Genomic DNA, 16,723 nt, shown 5'->3' on the forward strand with positions numbered 1-16,723 from the left:
AGATCTGCATGCCAGCTTCGTTCAACGCTGAGGACTCTCCACACTGCTGCTGCACAGCAATTCCCTCCACAGTACTCTGTTCTCCCTTCGGCTTCCTAGTAATCAGGCCTGCTTCCTTCACACTCTTCAAAACTCAGACATGGGCGCAGCAATGTTGGAAGCGGTCACCTGATCGTTCTCAGCCACTCCAGTCGCTGTTCTCAGTCAGCTGATCACAGCAGTCAGTCACAAAACACTGATATCTATAAAGGGAGCTTCCTGGACACTCCCAAATTGCCAGTACAATATCGCTTCTCCAGCAAATGCAGCTCTGTGCTGAGGTTCCTAATATCAAGGTGTCAATACGGTTCCAGTCTGTTAATCCAGTTTCAGTCTGGTTATCTATTATCTCTGTTCCTTCTCTGCTATCCAATACCAGTTTGGTTAAATACAGAGACTTAGTTCTTAAACACCTGCCCATTTCCAGTCAGGTCACCTGTTCGGTTCCAGTCTGTGTATCACAGACTCACTGAGCCAGTTTCCAGTCCAAAGCCAGTCCTTGGAGTTACCGACTTCATTTCAGTCGTTCCACTGGTACCAGTCCAGCTCTGCTTTAGTCCAATTCCAGCATCTCAGCTTCTGCTAATATCTAGTACCGCTACCTGCTGACAGCTGGGAGTTCAAATCTAAGACTTTTGCTGTTTAATAAAGTTATTTCTTTACATTCATTCATGCCTTCGGGCCAACCATCACTAAAGCATCAACATCTCTCCTAATGGCCCAATCATCTTTAATTCCTACTGCGTTGTTACTCTATATTCTATTTGTAGGGGATGGATAAAGCCTCCACAATTCCTCCATACTCCAGCCTTTTCAGCTCCAGCTTTCCACGCCAACCCAACCCAAACTAAGTCCTCAGGCGTGATCTATATAAGCTCAGGAACGTAAATTCATACCAGGTGCCCAGAGCCAAAAAAGTGGTTAGTGCATCGCCTACCATCAAGCCAAACCTTGCGGCACACAGAAAATTATTCCCCCCACCACCAACACCGGGATTCAACTGGAGGGTTCAGTATGATTTACAGACGGACACAATCCCGATGATCATAATCCCGACAGCCATTGACCTACAGTCAAAATACTGACATTCTATGCTGACATGTCCAACATGCCGGCATAGTCGGATTGCCGCCATTAGAAATGCCGACATGTCAAAATACCGACATGAGTTTTCAGATTTTTTTTGTGTCAGGTTGACAAGGACACCGTATAAGTGTACCGCGTCCCCTCGCATGGCTCGCTCCACTCACCATGCTTCGGGCACGGTGCCTCACTGCGCTCGGCACACTATTATATTCCCTCTCCAGGTGCACTGGGATGGTAAAGTAGGAACAAGTCTGGTTTGGGGCAGAAATTCCTTAAAAACGCATGTCGGCATTTTGACATGTTGGCATTTCAAATGTCTGTATTCTGACTATGTTGGCATTTTAAACATGTTGGTGCTTTGACCGTGTCGGTATTTTGACCGTCTGTCTATGGCTGTCAGGATTATAACCATCGGTATTGTGTCTGTCGGCAAATCAACTGCTACCCGAACTGGAATACTGGAGAAACCGGGATTGAACAGGAATACTAGAGCCAGGAGTGCTGATAAAAGTCGCACTTGGGGTGGTATTCAATTCTTTTCACCTCCTTTCACACCCATTCTGTTTCTGCTGACGGGCTTGGTATAATCATTTCAGCTCGCTGCCCCCAGGGTAGCGAGGGTGCTCACCCCTTTACGCAGCTAAACCTGATTACTATGTGTGTGATATGCGCAATAACTGGGATCACTTTAGAAAGGAGATTGGGCGTGATTTATCATTTGAATACCGCACTTGGAGTCTCAATACAGAATACAGGAACTGGGGAATCGTTGTATAAGCGGGACCTGGAGCGTGGAGACAGGTAAGTAACTCAGCGACTGGGGAGAGCAGTCTGTTTCGTGACAAATGGATCTCCCAAGAGGACTCTAATCCCATTTAATGATATTAATAAAGCTAACTAGTGAACACTGGCCCTCATTCCGAGTTGTTCGCTCGCTAACTGCTTTTAGCAGCATTGCACACGCTAGGCCGCCGCCCTCTGGGAGTGTGTCTTCGCTTAGCAGAATTGCGAACGAAAGATTAGCAGAATTGCGAATAAATACTTCTTAGCAGTTTCTGAGTAGCTCGAGACTTACTCCTACACTGCGATCAGCTCAGCCCGTTTCGTTCCTGGTTTGACGTCACAAACACGCCCTGCGTTCGGCCAGCCACTCCCCCATTTCTCCAGACACTCCTGCATTTTATCCTGGCACGCCTGCGTTTTTCCGCACACTCCCAGAAAACGGTCAGTTTCCGCCCAGAAACACCCACTTCCTGTCAATCACACTCCGATCACTTCAACGATGAAAATTCTTTGTTCGGACGTGAGTAAATCTACTAAGTTTTGTGCTGAATTACTTAGCGCATGCGCACTGCGTACCATGCGCATGCGCATTTTTGCCTTAATCGCTCCGTTGCCAAAATTGGCAACGAGCGAACAACTCGGAATGACCCCCCCCTATTCTATTGGGCTGACTTGCCAATAATTGGGAGATTGGCCTGATTTATTGTATAGTGTGTATGAACGATCGTTTCGCCATTTCACCATTAACGCTGACAAATCATGCCCACTAACACCACTCTTAAATTAGCATATCTGTTGGGCAGGACCAAAAATCTCAGCCACAATTTCCCGTATCCTGCAGTGTGTGAACATTAATCTGACCATATTTCCAATGTGTTTCCATGACTACGTCATCCTCATTGTGGGCAGACATATGTAAATTCAGTGTGGTGTGGCAGAAAATCGTTTACTTGAAGAAAAAAAAATTGCATAGTGTGTGGCTCAGATATCGGAGCCCTCAATTTGGCGACAAATTGTTGGGATGACCAAAAAACTCTGACAGTGTGTACCTATTTTAAGGTCATAGTTCCTGAATTCTCAAACAAAGGAGCCTCTTCATTGGAGATGGGATCTGGACTATGGGTCAACATACATTAAGTCGACCCTATATGGTTGACAGACAAAAGGTCAGCATGGACAAAAGGGCAACATACTGTATGAAAGGTTGACAATAGAAAAGGTTGACAGATTCCTACGGTCAACACACTTTTTGCAGGGATTTTCAGGTTTTTTGACATTTTTCATCCTTGACCATCCATGTCACAAATCATAACCTGTAGTAACTTTGTGGCGAGTGAAGCGTAGCGAGACACCATGACCAAAGTGTTACGAGGGAAGTGTTTCAACAAATGGTGGTCCCAGATTAAAAAACTATCCACACTAACCCCAAAAATACATAAAAAAAGTATCAATAATTTTTGTGTCAACCATTATCGTGTCGACCTTTGGTCAGTGTCAACCATATGGGGTCAACCTAAATGACTGTAGATCTAATGTATGGAGATCTTGTATACCACATCCATTAGTGATGTACAGCAGTGCCGTAACTAGACATTTTAGCGCTGTGTGCAAGAAACAGCATCGGCACCCCCCCTCCGCCAAATATAAAACAGGGCCAATGCGCGCCGCAGGTGCGTGCCAAAAATATACAGCTGTGGCTTTATGGGGAAGGGGTGTGGCCACATAGCTCCCTTTTACACAGTACAGCAGGTAGAGTCCCCTTTTACACATTAGGCACGTAGAGTCCCTCTTTTACACAGTACGGCACGTAGAGTCCCCCTTTTACACATTACGGCAGGTAGAGTCCCCTTTTTACACAGTACGGCAGATAGAGTCCCCTTTTACACAGTACGGCAGGTAGAGTCCCCCTTTTACACATTACGGCAGGCAGAGTCCCCCTTTTACACAGTACGGCAGGTAGAGTCCCCTTTTACACATTAGGCAGAGTCCCCTTTTACACATTAGGCAGAGTCCCCGTTTTACACATTACGGCAGGCAGAGTCCCCCTTTTACACAGTACGGCAGGTAGAGTCCCCTTTTACACATTAGGCACGTAGAGTCCCCCTTTTACACATTAAGGCAGCAGAGTCCCCCCTTTTTGCACATTAGGCAGGGAGAGTGTGTTTGTATGTCACATTAGGCGGGGAGAGTGTGTGTGTTTATATGTGTGTGTGTCACATTAGGAGTGGAGAGTGTGTGTGTGTCACATTAGACGTGGAGAGTGTGTGTGTGTCACATTAGGCATGGAGAGTGTGTGTAAGTGTGTGTGTGTTGTCACCTGTGGGGGCGATACGGCAACCTGACAAAGACACTGTTCTACAGAAGCTCCCACTCCTACTCCATTGCTGATGCGGCGCCGGCGGTGGGTCTAACAGGCGTCATCAGCAGAGGCGGGTCAAACGGCAGCAGGGCCTGCAGGCGGCTTCAATGGGGCTCCCTCTCCTCCCCCTTTGCAGCGGCGACGGGTCTCACAGGAGGAATTAGCTGAGGCAGCGGCGGTTCCTATACGGCAACAGGCGGCTCAGTAGCGCTCCCTCTCCTCGTCCTTTGCAGCGGCGGCAGGTCTCACAGAAGGAATTAGCTATGGGCCTTAGCTAATTCCTCCCGTGAAACCTGCCGCCGCTGCAAAGGAGGAGGAGAGGGAGCGCTACTGTTGCAGTATAGGAGCCGCCGCTGCCTCAGCTAATTCCTCCTGTGAGACCCACTGCCTCTCCTTTGCAGCGGCAGCGGGTCTCACAGGACGAATTAGCTGAGGCAGCGGCGGCTCCTATACGGCAACAGTAGCGCTCCCTCTCCCTTCCTTTTGCAGCAGCGGCGGGTGTCACAGGAGGAATTAGCTGAGGCAGCGGCGGCTCCTGTACGGCAACAGTAGCGCTCCCTCTCCTTTGCAGTGGCAGCGGGTGTCACAGGAGGAGTTTCCACACGGGGGACTGTGCTGTGTCCTGAGCCTTACAGAGGTGGCGGGACACAGGCGCCGGAGGACAGCATAACTAAAATGCTCGTACAGTACGTGGGGGTGTGTTGCCTGATGGTTGCGCCTTCAGTGCAGTTGCGCTGTGGGCAAGGCATCATTGGCACACACCTTGTTACAGCCCTGATGTACAGTAATCAGCAAGGGCACTGTGCCAGGCGGGGCAAGATTAATGGCCACATGGGCTTCGGACTGAAAATGTTCAAGGGCCTATACTGAGAAGGGGAGGTGCTGTGACCAGTGCTGTGTGGGTGTGATCAGTGCCATGTGGGTGTGACCATTTCTGTGTGGTGTGGCCAGTGCCATGTGGGTGTGGCTAGTTATGTGGGCGTGTATGTTAACAGCACCAATTTCTCCCTAAATACATAAAAATTCAAACTTTGTTTCAATTTGTTGGAAAACTGGAAATATAGTTTTAATCTGTCAGTGTCTCTGGATTTGTATCAGGGCCAGAGGCAGTTATGTGGCTGGAGGCCATGTGACAGAATCTGGGAGGTTTAATAAATCTTCTCATAGATAATAAATACAGTAGTACTGGTTTATTGAACATAGAATGGGAATAAAATATAGGCAGGGCACAAATATACAGTCACTGGTTACCAGCAAGGTGGGCGAATATGATCATCAAGTCAGAAAGTGCAGTGAGTTCCCAGCGCTATAACATGGATAGTCTCTGATTGTAAAAAGACAGAGTTAAGCTGCATCCCCGGCTCAGGACGAAAGGCACACCCGCGATACTGTGTGGTGTAAGCAGAGCAAGAGACGACACAGACAAAGAGAATCATTCCTCTGGTCTTTCATAATATATTATTAAATGTGACTAATTTTATAAGTGGCTTAAAGCGCAGCTCATGCAATGACATTTCCAGCAGCAGGCTGTGCAGTTGGCAGGATGGAGTAAGCTGAGGGTAGCAGGATGTGGTGGATTATAACTTCTTCAGGACTAGTACTAGTTTATGCATTGCAGTAAACAACAAAATGTACACTAGACATTAATAACATAGGGGGTAAATTCTGAGTTGATCGCAGCAGCAAGTTTGTTAGCAATTAGGCAAAACCATGTGAACTACAGGGGGGGGGGCAGCTATAACATTTGCAGAGAGAGTAAGATTTAAGTTGGTTATATTGTTTCTGTGCAGGGTAAATACTGGCTGCTTTATTTTTACACTGCAATTTAGATTTCAGTTTGAACACACCCCACCCAAATCTAACTCTCTCTGCACATGTTATATCTGTCCCCCTGCAGTGCACATGGGCCCTCATTCCGAGTTGTTCGCTCGGTATTTTTCATCGCATCGCAGTGAAAATCCGCTTAGTACGCATGCGCAATGTTCGCACTGCGACTGCGCCAAGTAACTTTACTATGAAGATAGTATTTTTACTCACGGCTTTTTCTTCGCTCCGGCGATCGTAATGTGATTGACAGGAAATGGGTGTTACTGGGCGGAAACACGGCGTTTCAGGGGCGTGTGGCTGAAAATGCTACCGTTTCCGGAAAAAACGCAGGAGTGGCCGGGGAAACGGTGGGAGTGCCTGGGCGAACGCTGGGTGTGTTTGTGACGTCAACCAGGAACGACAAGCACTGAACTGATCGCACAGGCAGAGTAAGTCTGGAGCTACTCTGAAACTGCTAAGTAGTTAGTAATCGCAATATTGCGAATACATCGGTCGCAATTTTAAGAAGCTAAGATTCACTCCCAGTAGGCGGCGGCTTAGCGTGTGTAACTCTGCTAAATTCGCCTTGCGACCGATCAACTCGGAATGAGGGCCCTGGTTTTGCCCAACTGCTAACAAATATGCTGCTGCGATCAACTCAGAATTAGGCCCATAGACCTTAGTCTTACCTCCCAACTGACCCGATTTTGGCGGGTAAGTCACATGGCAGAATTATCCCTCTGCCCCTTACGTGGTCAGCAGTGTCCCACGGTTTGCACGTGTGTGTGTGTAGGAAGGGGGGGGGGGGGGTTCGGCGGCTCCCTCTCAATCATTACTCTGCTTAGTATATCAGCGGTGAATAGATGCTTTGCGCATGTGCACATTATCTATTCCGTGGAGAGAGGGATTGGGGGCATCTCAGCAGCTTCCAGTGTCCTGTGCATGCCCCTACAGTGCCAAAAATGGGGTGTTGCTTGCATGTGCTGCATTTCTTGTGAAGCTACGCCCCCAACCATGAGGCCACGCCCCCTAATTTCTGGCAGGCATATTTGTCCCTCCTCATAAAGGAGCAACGTTGGGTGGTTAGCCTTGTTGGCAGAGTGTTCTTAGCTATCTAGTGCAGAGACATCAGTCCACACACTTTTTGACTTGAACATTAATGCGGGTTTATTTAGTGAACACATGTGACTCAGATGTAACACTGATAGCGGTAATCAGGAGCCCATATATCACACAAGGTAACAGCATTAGATAGTGGTACTGTCGAAGTCAAAAATATTACATAAAGAGAACATACAAACTCTACACACATATAAGTCGCTATACTTGCAAATACGCGCAGCGAGCACAGCCATATATGGTAACACACGCATTTACATGGACATGCCACAGAGATGGATTCGACACTTATCTCATACAGTACATAATTATAATAATTTCAAGCGCCAGACATCATGATGATTTAAAATTATCTAATGAATTAATGTCATGAATGTGTATTATTTGAACGAAACAAGATAGACCTGTCATGTTTACTATTGAGGCAACCAGATTGATGTGTAGATTCATTTGATACTTGCCACAGAGATGGATTCGACACTTATCTCATACAGTACATAATTATAATAATTTCAAGCGCCAGACATCATGATGATTTAAAATTATCTAATGAATTAATGTCATGAATGTGTATTATTTGAACGAAACAAGATAGACCTGTCATGTTTACTATTGAGGCAACCAGATAGTTATGATTACATGTATAAACATGTATAAAAGCTAAAATCACTGTTATTAGAACAATACATAGACCAAACAGGTAGTGGACAGGAAACTCAGGCCAGCCCTTTGGACGTCCTCAAGGCTGAACCTGTTCAGCATATACAAAGAAACTAGTGACTCATCATGAATGAGAGAGAGTCCCCTCCCCCAAAAACTAGATAACACATTGATTACACAGGAGCTCAGTGGCTGTAAGGTCTGAGACGATGATAGACTTGCTGGCAGATCAGTTCCTGTTTTTTGGTCTCAGAGTTGCTGTAAGGTCTCAGAGGAAGATGGAGTCCCAGCATTACTTTACAGAGAGAGAGAGAGAGTGATATGGAAAGACGAATTTATATAACTTAAGGATAATGGTATTGTATGCTGGCATGTAACTGTATGTAACTTTATGTATTAACTGCTTACTGTGTGAGTTGTAATCATGTGACTATAGGTATACTGTACTTTGTAATATATATTGAATCCATATCCTTTTAATAACAAATATATACATCAATGAGCTTTGGAACTCAGATAATGTGTGGGTGTATTGTTTTCTCTTATGGGATACAGTGTTTTGCGATGTACAGCGCATTTTTATCGTATATGGTAATAAGATGCGCCTTTCGTCTGCAATATATATTAGAGCGGGCATTTTAAATATTTGTGAGAAATCAATTTGGCATTCTTAGTACTTATCAGGAGATGTCTGTGGTGGTAAAGCATGGAGTACTGCACAGCTGTACGGTCTGACTCCCACTGTAGAGAAGATGATGCATGCACTGGAACACTGTGAGTCTCTGTAGCTGAGATCTGCTCCCAGTCTTAGCTCTGCACACTTGTACACCAGGACTCTGTCTCTCAGTCTCCCTGTGTGTCACACTCTCCTCACTCTCTCTCTGAGATGGAGGAACAGGAACTACATCCTATAACTCCGCCTCCGAGTGACTCCTGGCACTAGAGGTCTAACACTAGGGGATGCACCCATAGACTGGTACACAGAAGCAGACAGGTACAGAGTGCACCATATCCTAACAAGCCTTGGTTACAACATTTATAGAAACAGAATAAAATTGGATCCCGATAAAAATGATGTCATCATATTGGAATGCAATGACAGTTGGTCTGACCTCTAAACCCACCAAACAGTATTAGAGATGCACAGAGTTAGGAGGCAGTGATAGAACACCTGGTTCAGAGGTGCACGCAGTGCGGTTGAGCAAGTTTTGGTATTGCACATGCATGAAAAGTCTAGTAAACCCTTAGGCCACTCACGTGAATCAAGGTGTGTTGGCGTACGCACTATGCACTAGTGTACAGTGGGGGCAATTCTGAGTTGATCGCAGCAGGATTTTTGTTAGCAGTTGGGCAAAACCATGTGCACTGCAGGGGAGGCAGATATAACATGTGCAGAGAGAGTTAGATTTGGGTGGGTTATTTTGATTCTGTGCAGGGTAAATACTGGCTGCTTTATTTTTACACTGCAATTTAGATTGCAGATAGAACACACCATGCCCAAATCTAACTCTCTCTGCACATGTTATATCTACCTCCCCTGCAGTGCACATGGTTTTGACAAACTGCTAACAAAAATCCTGCTGCGATCAACTCAGAATTACCCCCCAGTATGACATCGATTCTACTTGAGTTGGCTTCTGCAATCCATGGGGTGGTTCAGGGTGGAGATTGGGAGGTGACCAAAAGTAGTCGCAATAAGAAGAGGTTCCATGGCCGTGTTTGGGCATACAGCTGTAATCTCTTTCCCAGCACCGCAGCCACAGTGGCCATTACCAAGAAGGCTCTGCACCAGGCAGGGGCTACTCATGAAGTCCACGTGGGCAAATGAAAGGGCTGGGGGGGCACAGCTGCTCGAGCAGAGCAGTGGCGGTGAATGGATGTGTCCATGTAGTGGCTGTAGAAGGGCTAGGGGCAACCCAGTAGCTGCTGAAGTTTCTGGGCTCACTCCTGACATGACGTAAAATTGGGGAGTTATGTGCAGTCACGCCTCTAAAACATCATACAACAGAGACGTAGCCTAATGAGAAAGATGCCACACACCCTCATAGGCATAAACAGAGGGGGTTTCTGGTTGCCCGAGAACCCCCCTCCTCTTGGCCAGTTGCTCAAATTATGACAATAGCAATGGTATATAATATGATTACTAGAGCTACCGGCACATCATGCAGTTTCAGGTACAGAGCAGAGCTGCTGCACATGCCCAGCGGTAGCAACTTCTTCTACCAAGTTTGTGTGGATCTGAGTCCTCAATGAGTGCATTGGACTAGAGAGTAGCTACCAGAAAGAAGAGACAGGAGCCTTACCATGAGGTGGGAGAATGTGTGTTTAGAAAGTGCAGTACTGGTTCTATTATGTTTGTGTATTCATTTAGAATGGTATGTTTGACCTTTTCCTGACCACATATTTAAATTATTGAAATGTTTGATACAGCCTATACTATATAGACCATCTATAGTGTTAAATATTAATACTGTATTCCCTACAGTATCCAGTGTATAAAAAGACCAATGTTTACATTAATGTCCAGGGTCGTTACTAGGTTCTTCTACCGCTCCCCAAGACGTGCTCCAATGTTCTGCAGAGTGGGAGATTGTGGACTGCATTTGGAAACCTCCCTCTAGAAATGTTGCATTTGCCGCAGCTAAAGGTGGTCTGTACACGTTTGACAGGAGACATTTTATTTGTTTATTTTAAATAAGTAATCAGTCTTCTCCTCCATCTGCTGGTCTCTGGTGGGAAAAACACACTGGCCGGTGAGGAGCACGGACACAGCTGTGATAGGGGAGGGGGCAGTCCCTGGAGAGACTTATAGTTGTCACACAGCAATTACATGGATTGGAATGTGAGAGTCTCTGCCTAGCGGAGCTGTGTCTCTCCAAGAGCCACCTGCGTTCTGCAAGCTAGAACATGCAGGAGGGTAAACGACACTTGACAGGCAAAGCATGGAATATTTCTGTAATTAGCCCATTGGCTGCAGATGTTTTGGGAGAATGGGATGGGGAGGAAAAGTGTATGGTAAAATTACTGCAAAGCTCAATTCAGGCTGGTTAAAGCTCTGTAAATGTGCCCTTAAACACTGTATACTGCATTTTTAAACAGCTCAGTATGTGGCACTAGCCAGTGGCGTAAGTTCATCACAGTTGCCCGGAGGCAAGATAAATATTGGTGCCCCCCTATTTCCTATATTAAGATAAATATATGTATGAATGTATACACTGTATTTATACATTTAATTGTCTTTTTTATTTTAAATCAAACATTCCTTAGCAGTCATACCCAGGATTAGAACCCATGACCTGTTACACTAACAGCAGACAATTTACTGATGGAGTTATTTGCTCCTGTACAGGAAGCATGAGAATTCTAACTATATGAAGTTACGTGTTATTGTCAGAGAAGTATCTTCATGTAGTTAAAATTCTCATATTTCCTATACAGGAGCAAATAGCTTCATCAGTAAGATTTCTGCTTCCAGTGTAATAGGTCGTGGTTTCTAATCCTGGCTGTGATACCTGTAAAATGTGTATATTCAGTATAATAAAGAAGGTGTGATCTGTAAGGTGCAGGGACCAGTGAGGAAGTCAGACACTGAAAAGACAGCGACAGCTATCAATTAATTTAATTCAAAGGTGTCACAGAATGGGAGGAGAGGTTCCCCCCTTCAGAGCAGGAGCCCGGCGGCAGATGACTCCGTTGCCTCCCAGAGTTCTGCCTCTGATGAAGATACTTCTCTGACAATTACACGTAACTTCATATAGTTAGAATTCTCATGCTTCCTGTACAGGAGCAAATAGCTCCATCAGTAAAGTGTCTGCTGTCAGTGTAACAGGTCATGGGTTCTAATCCTGGGTATGACTGCTAAGGAATGTTTGATTTAAAATAAAAAAGAAAATTAAATTTATAAATACAGTGTATACATTCATACATATATTTATCTTAATATGGGAAATAGGCGGGCACCAATATTCATCTTGCCTCCGGGCAACTGTGATGAACTTACGCCACTGATCTTCATGTAGTTAAAATTCTCATATTTCCTATACAGGAGCAAATAGCTTCATCAGTAAGGTTTCTGCTTCCAGTGTAATAGGTCGTGGTTTCTAATCCTGGCTGTGATACCTGTAAAATGTGTATATTCAGTATAATAAAGAAGGTGTGATCTGTAAGGTGCAGGGACCAGTGAGGAAGTCGGCCACTGAAAAGACAGCGACAGCTATCAATTAATTTAATTCAAAGGTGTCACAGAATGGGAGGAGAGGTGCCCCCCTTCAGAGCAGGAGCCCGGCGGCAGATGACTCTGTTGCCTCCCAGAGTTCTGCCTCTGGCACTAGCGTTATACAAAAGGTTAAAGCGAATGAACATAAATAAACATGAATACTTTTCCTGGTAGTATAGACAGTAGTAGAGCAGGTGTATCGCTATGGGGATGATTATGCAGGTGTGCCACCATGGGGATGATAATGCAGGTGTGCCACCATGGGGATGATAATGCAGGTGTGCCACCATGGGGATGATAATGCAGGTTTGCCACCTTGGGGATGATAATGCAGGTGTGCCACCATGGGGATGATAAGGCAGGTGTGCCATCTGAGGGGATGATAAGGCAGGTGTGCCATCTGAGGGGATGATAAGGCAGGTGTGCCATCTGATGGGATGATAAGGCAGGTGTGCCATCTGAGGGGATGATAAGGCAGGTGTGCCATCTGTGGGGATGATAATGCAGGTGTGCCATCTGTGGGGATGATAATGCAGGTGTGCAATCTGTGGGGATAAGACAGGTGTGCCATCTGAGGGGATGATAAGGCAGGTGTGCAATCTGTGGGGATAAGACAGGTGTGCCATCTGAGGGGATGATAAGGCAGGTGTGCCATCTGTGGGGATAAGACAGGTGTGCCATCTGAGGGGATGATAATGCAGGTGTGCCATCTGAGGGGATGATAATGCAGGTGTGCCATCTGATTGGATGATAATGCAGGTGTGCAATCTGTGGGGATAAGACAGGTGTGCCATCTGAGGGGATGATAAGGCAGGTGTGCCATCTGAGGGGATGATAAGGCAGGTGTGCCATCTGTGGGGATAAGACAGGTGTGCCATCTGAGGGGATGATAATGTAGGTGTGCCATCTGAGGGGATGATAATGCAGGTGTGCCATCTGAGGGGATGATAAGGCAGGTGTGCCATCTGAGGGGATGATAATGCAGGTGTGCCATCTGTGGGGATAAGACAGGTGTGCCATCTGAGGGGATGATTAGGCAGGTGTGCCATCTGAGGGGATGATAAGGCAGGTGTGCCATCTGAGGGGATGATAATGTAGGTGTGCCATCTGAGGGGATGATAAGGCAGGTGTGCCATCTGATGGGATGATAAGGCAGGTGTGCCATCTGATGGGATGATAAGGCAGGTGTGCCATCACGGGGATGATAATGCAGGTGTGCCATCACGGGGATGATAATGCAGGTGTGCCGCCACGGCAGTGACGTGCGGTGAGGTAAATGCCTGGGGAGGAACTGGCTAAACTCGCTAACTGCACAGCGTAACTCCTCAGCTACTAGTCACACTCCCCATACCAGCACAGCTAGTCCTACAGCATACCTACGGACTGTCCCGATTTTGGCGGGACAGTCCCATTTTTCACGGTCTGTCCCGCTGTCCCACCCACGGGTTGCAGTGTCCTATGGTGGTGGTGGGGGGAAGGGGGGGGGCAGTTGGGAGAGCTCCCTGTCACCCGCTGCTCTGGCCAGAGCACTGGTGAATAGATGCTGTGCGCATGTGCACAGCGTCAGTAGCGGCTCTTGCCACAGGCAAGCAGGCTTTTTGCCTGGGGCCCCGCTACCCAGAGGGCGCCGCCGCCGTGAGAAGAGCCGCTACTGATCCACCCTCCCTCCCTCCCCGCTCCCCGGCTGCAGTGAGTGCCGTGTGCGCCCGCAGCAGCCGGCGTCGCTCACTGACTCTAGAGGTCAAAATTGACCTCTAGTGTCAGTGTCTGCGGCGCTGCTATGGGAGAGACGTCATGACATCTCTCTCATAGGGAAGAACCGACGCCCGGAGACAGCAGCAGCAGCGGTCCGGAAGCAGGAGCGAGGCTCGTAAGTATTGTTGTTTTTTTTAGGGTTTCAAAGCGGCGCTACTACAGGAGGCACATACTGGGGGCACTACTACAGGGGGCACATACAGGGGGCACAGCTACTGGAGGCAGATCTACAGGGGGAACATACTGGGGGCACTGCCACGGGAGCAGCTACAGTGGGCACTGCTACAGGGGGAGCAGCTACTGGGGGCAAATTAACTGGGGGCACAGCTGCTGGGGGCACAAATACTGGGGGCAAATCTACAGGGGGGCACAAGTACAGGGGGGCACAACTACTGGGGGAACAACTACTTGGGGCAAATCTGGGGGCATAACTGTGGCCACGACCCTCCCCTATGAAGCCCTATTTTTTGCGAACTGTTTTGCAGGGGAGGGCGGGCGCCAGTGGAAACTTCCGCACTGGGCGCCAGTGGCCACAAGGTGTAGAACCGGCCCTGCATAGTGTCTATTCTCGGCAGGGGTGTGGTATGCGAGACCGCTGGTCAGCATACCGACACTGGAATCCTGGCAGCGGAATGCCATGCGGGTGGGGTTCGAGAGCAACAATCCCCTTGTGGGCTCGATCGACATGCTGCGGGCTCGGTGGCGACCTGCGGTAGCCACAGTTTCTATTCCCACTCTATGGATGTTGTGGACACCCATGAGTGGAAATAATCCCTGTTGGTCGGCATGCCGGCCGTCGGGATTGCGAGGGGGCGGGATGTAGGGGGAGGTCCCCCCGAGATGTAGGGGGAAGGCGGACTCCTGACCGCTGGTCACATAACTACCCCCCTCTCAGTGCTGTAACTAGACATTTTAGTGCTGAGTGCAAGAAACGGCATCAGCGCCCCCCCTTAACGCAAACCGGTGGCAGTGCGCGCCGTAGGCGCGCATAAAAAATATAGGGGCATGGCTTCACGGGAAAGGGGTGACCACAAAATAATACCAATTGATATAATGGTGCACAGTAGTCTCCATTATTCAAATTACGTCGCACAGTACCGCCACTACACCAGGTAGAGCCCCTTTTACACCTTATGACTTTTACACATTACGACAGAGTCCCCTTTTTTTACACATTACAGCAGACAGAGTCCCCTTTTTACACATTACGGCAGACAGCGTCCCCTTTTTTACACATTACGGCAGACAGCATCCCCTTTTTTACACATTACGGCAGACAGCATCCCGTTTTTTACACATTACGGCAGACAGCGTCCCCTTTTTACACATTATGGCAGACAGCGTCCCCTTTTTTACACATTACGGCAGACAGTGTCCCCTTTTTTACACATTACGGCAGACAGCGTCCCCTTTTTTACACATTACGGCAGACAGCGTCCCCTTTTTTACACATTATGGCAGACAGCGTCCCCTTTTTACACGTTACGGCAGACAGCGTCCCCCTTTTACACATTACAGCAGACAGTGTCCCCTTTTTTTACACATTACGGCAGACAGCGTCCCCTTTTCACATGTTACGACAGACAGCGGGGTATATTTACTAAGGTCCCGATTTTGACCGAGATGCCGTTTTTTCTTCAAAGTGTCATTTCGGTAATTTATTAAGCAAAAATCTCGGCAGTGATGAGGGCATTCGTAATATTTTGGAAGTCCTAGGAAAAAATCACGAATCAATACACCATCGGTCAAATACGCCTGCAATTTGGTAGAAATCGGTAATTTACTAAAAAGTGCAAATCACAAACACTGCCGACAATAGCCAAACACTGCCGTGCAGAAATACAATTCGTGAAAAAGTGCTAAAAAAACCCAGACCTGCTTTTTTATCCCGTGTTTGCATAGGCATGCAGGGATCCATGAGATCCGTGCATGTTTATCAGTGGGAAGGGGATGGGAAAGTGTTTTTTTTTTTTTTAAATGCGTGAGGTCCCCCCTCCTAAGCAAAACCAGCCTCGGGCTCTTTGAGCCGGTCCTGGTTGCAAAAATATGGGGGGGGGGAATGATAGAGGTTCCCCCATATTTAAACAACCAGCACCAGGCTACGGGGGACAAAAAGCATAGGGGTCCCCCGTATTTCTGAAACCAGCACCGGGCTCCACTAGCCAGATACATAATGCCACAGCCAGGGGGACACTTTATATAGCTCCCGGCGGCCCTGGCATTACATAACCAACTAGTCACCCATGGCTGGGGTACCCTGGAGGAGTGGGGACCCCTTCAATCAAGGGGTCCCCCCCTCCAGCCACCCAAGGACCAGGGGTGAAGCCCGAGGCTGTCCCCCCCATCCAAGGGCTGCGGATGGGAGGCTGATAGCCATTGTGTTAAAAAATGAATATTGTTTTTAGTAGCAGTACTACAAGTCCCAGCAAGCCTCCCCCGCAAGCTGGTACTTGGAGAACCACAAGTACCAGCATGCGGAGGAAAACCGGGCCCGCTGGTACCTGTAGTACTACTACTAAAAAAATACCCCAATAAAAACATAAGACACACACCTTGAAAGTATAACTTTTAATACATACATCCACACCTCCATATACACATACTTACCTTATGTTCACACGAGGGTCGGTCCTCTTCTCCATGTAGAATCCATGGTGTACCTGTGAAAAAAATTATACTCACATACTCCAGTGTAGAAGCCTCTTCTTCTTGTAATCCATTTGTAATCCAGGTACTTGTCAAAATAAAAAAACGGACACCCGACCTCGCACTGAAAGGGGCCCCACTGCTACTAAAAACAATGGCCCTCATTCCGAGTTGATCGGTCGCAAGGCGAATTTAGCAGAGTTACACACGCTAAGCCGCCGCCTACTGGGAGTGAATCTTAGCTTCTTAAAATT

Source organism: Pseudophryne corroboree, chromosome 3 (genome assembly GCF_028390025.1).
Source record: "Pseudophryne corroboree isolate aPseCor3 chromosome 3, aPseCor3.hap2, whole genome shotgun sequence".
In the NCBI taxonomy this organism is placed as follows: domain Eukaryota; kingdom Metazoa; phylum Chordata; class Amphibia; order Anura; family Myobatrachidae; genus Pseudophryne; species Pseudophryne corroboree.